Source organism: Zingiber officinale, chromosome 2A (genome assembly GCF_018446385.1).
Source record: "Zingiber officinale cultivar Zhangliang chromosome 2A, Zo_v1.1, whole genome shotgun sequence".
Lineage (NCBI taxonomy): Eukaryota > Viridiplantae > Streptophyta > Magnoliopsida > Zingiberales > Zingiberaceae > Zingiber > Zingiber officinale.
The window spans coordinates 137,715,258-137,720,821 of NC_055988.1; the positions used below are offsets into that span (position 1 = coordinate 137,715,258).

General features: G+C 35.8%; 1 long non-coding RNA gene across 1 annotated transcript; it reads left to right on the top strand.

Moving 5' to 3' along the window:
* Window positions 1-303: 303 nt before the first annotated feature.
* Window positions 304-936, top strand: LOC122040071. The gene is made up of 3 exons (XR_006128496.1): window positions 304-342; window positions 598-777; window positions 862-936. It is a non-coding gene; the product is annotated as an uncharacterized LOC122040071 (long non-coding RNA).
* Window positions 937-5,564: the final 4,628 nt, after the last annotated feature.

A 5,564-nucleotide genomic window follows, 5' to 3' on the forward strand; every position in this document is an offset into this window, starting at 1 on the left:
ACTGGAATCATATGATCCTGAAATCAGGGAGATAATAACAAGTTGTTTTTTTCCTTGTTGAATAACTTCATTTTAATAATTTTTCCCAAGTCATTCTTTGCTTTACAACCTAACCATCCACAAGCATTGTCAAGCCTTGGCAACATATATATACATGGATTGGTAAGCTTTAGAAATGTTTGATGACAACTGTGCGGATAGTTTATTTTTGTTCCTTAATGAAACTTCTCTTCATACAGTAATATGATGAGTGTTGCTGCATCATTCTATAAGGCAATTTTAGCAGTTACAACAGGGATATCAGTGCCCTTCAACAACTTGGCTATTATATACAAGCAACAGGTAGAGTACTATATCTGCCTTTTTCATTGCTAGTTTGAGAGTTACTGCATATTGCCTCATTTAATAGAAGAAAGTCATATAATTTGTCTATCATCTTCTTTGTTGTCTTTGCCCCTAGTTAGAAATTGATAGTTCTCTTGTATTACAATAGGGAAATTATGCAGAAGCGATAGCCTGTAAATTTGATTGGATTATAGTTTTATATTGATTGGATTATAGTTTTAAATTTGATGGAATGCTTGCCTTTATGCACAGAGACTATGCTTTGCATCGGAAGTGAATGGCATCGTTATCCTTCTTCATTTTTTATGCCTTCGTACATTAAGGAAGTTCAATGGATAAATGAAGGATTTAGGGGTCTTCTCCCATATCCTTTTAATTCAAGTTTGGGAGGCATGACAACTACCCCACCTTATTTCAATGACAAGAACAAGGGTTCTCATGGCCAATATGTGTCTATTGATGAGATTTTCAATGTCTTGCTTACCACGCTGATCCTACTTCTGATTGGATTTGCAGCTTCAAGATATCAAACTCTACACCTTCTATATGGAGCTAGATTTGCAAAAGCCATATCCAACTCGAGGAAATGACTTATTGACATGGGAGGTAGGTGTACCTCTTTAGTTCCGCTTTTAACCAAATATCCCTATAAAGATTCATTTGTGTGCTCTTAACAGATCTATTCCTACAACGTTGTTATCTAGGATTAGCATTTATTTTGTTAAATGTGATTTATGCACCTATAATTATTCTGGTGAAGTTAGCATTCTATTAAACTAGATTATGACCTTTGCAGAGAATTTATTGGTAACCAAGGACTTTGTGAAGATAGCAAATTTTGGCCTTGCTCGTGAAGTTCATTCGAAGCCACCATTCACAGAATAGGTTTCAACACGCTGGTAAGCATGTTTATGACAAGCACTTGTGATCTTATATTTTTTATTTGATACATGTACACATTTGTTTTAGTTATTTGACATATGGTGGATTTATGTGTTTTTACAGTTTACAAATCTCAAGTACTCCAGAGTTGAAATTGATGAAATGCAGTTCGAGTGGGCTGAATGCATGCTAGATTACATTTGAAGTGTGGTTCTACCTTGATGTGTTAAAAGAATGTTCTACCTTGATTTTGATATCTATTAGCTAGCTTTTGATGTAAAAAGAATGTTTGGGTATTTTATGGATATTGTTATAAGAAGATTATTTATATAATTTGTGAATATTTATGTATTTTATGGATATTATTGAATGAAGAATATTTGTATAATTTTTGAATATTTGTGTATTTTTTTTGTTATTGTTGATTTTTCATTATTTCGGAAATCAAATTTGTGCTGTTAAAAAATATACATATTACATCGGTTTTCCACCGCTGCAAAATCGGTGTTATTAACTAATATTACATCGGTCATTTACCGCTGCCAAAACTGGTGTTATTAACATACAATATTACATCAGTTTTACACCGTTGATGAAACGGTGTCGTTAAGTGATACCACACCGGTTAATAACCGATTCGAAGACTGGTGTCGTTAAGTGATACTACACCGGTTTTAACCCGATGTCTAAAATGGCAGACTTTTAACATCGGCTTCATAGACATCGGTCGAAAATGAAATAGACACCGGTGGAAAACCGATGTCTATGAAGGTTTTTGTTGTAGTGCACTTGGACTTTTCTCCTTGTGCCAAGTATCCGGTCAATCCCTTGACCTACTTGGACTTTCACCAGATGTCTGGTCAACCTTAACCCATACGGATTTTCCCCGTGCCTGGCTTCACTCACCAGGACTTCCAACTGCCTAGCTTCACTCACTAAGACTTTCACCTGGCTTCATTCACCAGGATTTTCTCACTGCCTAGCTTCACTCACCAGGACTTCCAGCTGCCTAGCTTCACTCACTAGGACTTTCACCTGGCTTCACTCACCAGGATTTTCCTTCTGCCTAGCTTCACTCGCTAGGACTTTCACTTCTGCCTGGCTTCACTCACCAGGTCTTTCCAATCAAGTATCCGGTCAACCTTGACCTACTTGACTCTTCATCACAATACATGAATAATTGCACCTGCAACCTCCATGTGTTGTCCACATGTATTGTCAGTATGTATTGTCAAACATCGAAACCCAAACCAAGACCCAAGCTTGGTTAACCAGGTCAACCTTGACCTGAGGGATATTGCACCAACAATCTCCCCCTTTTTGATGTTTGACAATACCTCATTTAAGTTAGGCTAATTCCCATAGCCTCAACTTCCTTCATGCCACTAGGTAATGAAGGCTTGAGTTACAACCTACATTCTCCCTCTAAGAAGGTAGACTCCCTCTTAGATAATGAAGGCCTAACTTAAATCCTACATTCTCCCCCTATTGGCACACATCAAACAAATTCACTTGGTGAAAAATCTCCCCTTTGAGACTCTCCCCCGGAAGAGTTGCTCATCGTTGTTCACAACTTCACTCGTTGTGATCAATACGATAATGAAGATCTCATACCCTTCATTATCATCAATGCTCGCCCTTGAGCATTAACAAGGTCCAATAACCCAAATGAAGGTCGCATACCCTTCATTTGTATCGAATGCTCATCCATGAGCATATACCAACTTGAACCATTTGAACAATGAGGATATCCACTCCCCATTAAAGTTCAAACACTCAACCTTGAGCATGTTCTTAAAAGAAAGGTTAACCACCTTCCAAGATTCATGAAAAATAGTTTTCATGTCTTTAAAAAGTACCTCCCCCTAAAGACATAGTCGTACCTTCTGTCATTGCACCAACAATGACTTGGAATCCCTAAACCTTTAGGAAACCCAAATTTAAAAGTTTTGAGGTTCAAAAGTTCAAAATTTGAATCAACCTCAACGTAAACTTCTACTTAGTCTCCCTTAACCAATCCATCCTTGTTTTCAACATGAAAACACCCTTTTTATGTATACAAATGTATTTTAAGGGGTTTGGAATGGTTACCTAGACTAAAATAGGTTCAAAATGCTAAAAATAAGCTTTACCAGCCAAAATCAGCATCTTCGATCGATTGGAGTTGGGTTCCAATCGATTGAACTTGCTTGAATCGATCCACTGATCGATTCAGCCAGTCTGGATCGATCGACCGATCGATCCAGCGAGCTTTTGCTCGTGAGAATTGCCTTCTCAATCGATCGGCTGATCGATTGAGGCACTCCAATCGATCGGTTGATCTATTGGAGACCTGAAATTGCTGAAATTCAATTTCAGCCAATTTCATAAACCCCTAGAAAATTCTATAAAATTCCAAAAATCATGAAAATTTGTGTATACATTATTTAGGGTATACTTTATCATGGAAAAATAGTTTTCTATGAAAATACATCATATTTTCAAGGATTGACGTAAACTTGAAAACTTGTAAAAACTTTAGTGTTTTCTTTAAGTTTGTGTCTAACTATTCAATGGTAATTACTATCAAAAGATAGCCTTCACCAAGGTTTTCCAAAAGCATTTTAAAATGATTTTCAAAACCAATCTCCCACCATGTTCCTTAGGCTTAATGCGCATGACTTATACATTAGTTTTCCCAATGATGGGAAAACATATAACTATGTGTTTTGAAGAACTTAAAACTCAAAAGAATGCACTAAATCAACATCTTGAGTTTTGTTCGTCATCCTAACATCTCACTTGTATCTACCGTGCACAAAACACATACAATTCATCTTATAGGTCTTTGTGAGATGTAAAATTTGGTTTTGCCCTAGTCTAGGGATCATGCATATCTATCTAGGCATTTTGTGGATATTGAACATCCACCTAGGATGTCACTTGTTGATGCTTGTTGATAAATGTCATTTGTCCTTAATTTTAAGGAAATAAACATAATGCATGATAATGTTATGACATACATCAAAAAGAAATAATTTTCAAAAGAAAATTTCCTATAACTACATGATGTATGTATGACATGACATGGTATTTTTGTGTTTCTCATCATAAGGTATGAATGCAAAAATAATCATGATGTCATGGCATATAATGGACAAACAATCATGGCTAGGTTTAGCATAAATAATATACCTAGGTTGTCTACCTAAGTATCCTTAAGTCTTATCTAAAATAAGATTTAAAACCTAGATTGCCCAATTTCCTCAAGAAAATGTCAAAACCCAACTTGGCATTTCTTCAATCTCTTGATTAATTTATGTCACTTGAAATTAAGCTTATTCCTCAAATGTTGGCATATTTCATTCTTCCACAAGAGTAACATTAAGAAAATACCAAAATTTCAACTTGGTATTTCCTTATGATTTCCCAAATTGTGTCAATTAAGATTAGAATCAATATCTCCAGAATTAGGCACATTTTACTCTTCCAAAGAGTAAATGACAAATCCATTTCATTTTCAAAGGTTAATAATAACCTTGAAAATACTCCTTGAGTGTCAATTTCTTCAAAGTTGGGTTAACTACCCTTCTTCTTAGAGTTGACACTCTCTAACCCATCTATGGGGTAGAGAAAATGCTCCTAGGAACCCAAAACCTATTGGTGCTCCTTGGATGCTCTAGGTACTCACTAGGGATAACTTCCCTAGATACCTTCCTAGTGACCTTGTTTATCTTCTTAGAAGTCTTGGTCACATTTTCTAGGTCAACCCTAGGGATTTCTTCCCTTGTGACCTTTTTAGTGACTTTGTTAGACTTCTTAGAAGTCTTAGTCACTTTAGTTGCAAAAATACTCCTAGGGATAACTTCCCTTGTACTTTTGACTTGATCCTTAGACCTAGGTTTGGTTCCATAACTATATGGAACCCTATGGTAAGAAATTTCATCCTTCTTAGCCTTATGTTTGTATCCCAAACCTCTATGGCCATTGGATGACTTTTGTTGTTCTAAACCTAGGGTTTTACCCTTAGACCCTTGTGTTCCATTTGTGATTTTTCTAAGGGTCTTCTCTAATTTATCAAGTCTTGACCTCAAGACTTGATTTTCCTTCCATAATTCCTCAACCTTAGATTTTTCACTAAAATCTTGATTTTTCTTTTTCTTAAGCAAAAACCTAGAATCCTTAAGGTTCTTGCCTAAATTCCTATCTACCCTTTTAACACTAGGTTGAGAGGATTTAGCATGAAAAGCTACATGATTTTCCTTAAATTTATCATGCCTCCTATTTTCATGGTAAATAGCATTAAAGTGATATAAATTAGAACTATCATGCTTTTTACCATAATTTAAAGGGGTAGG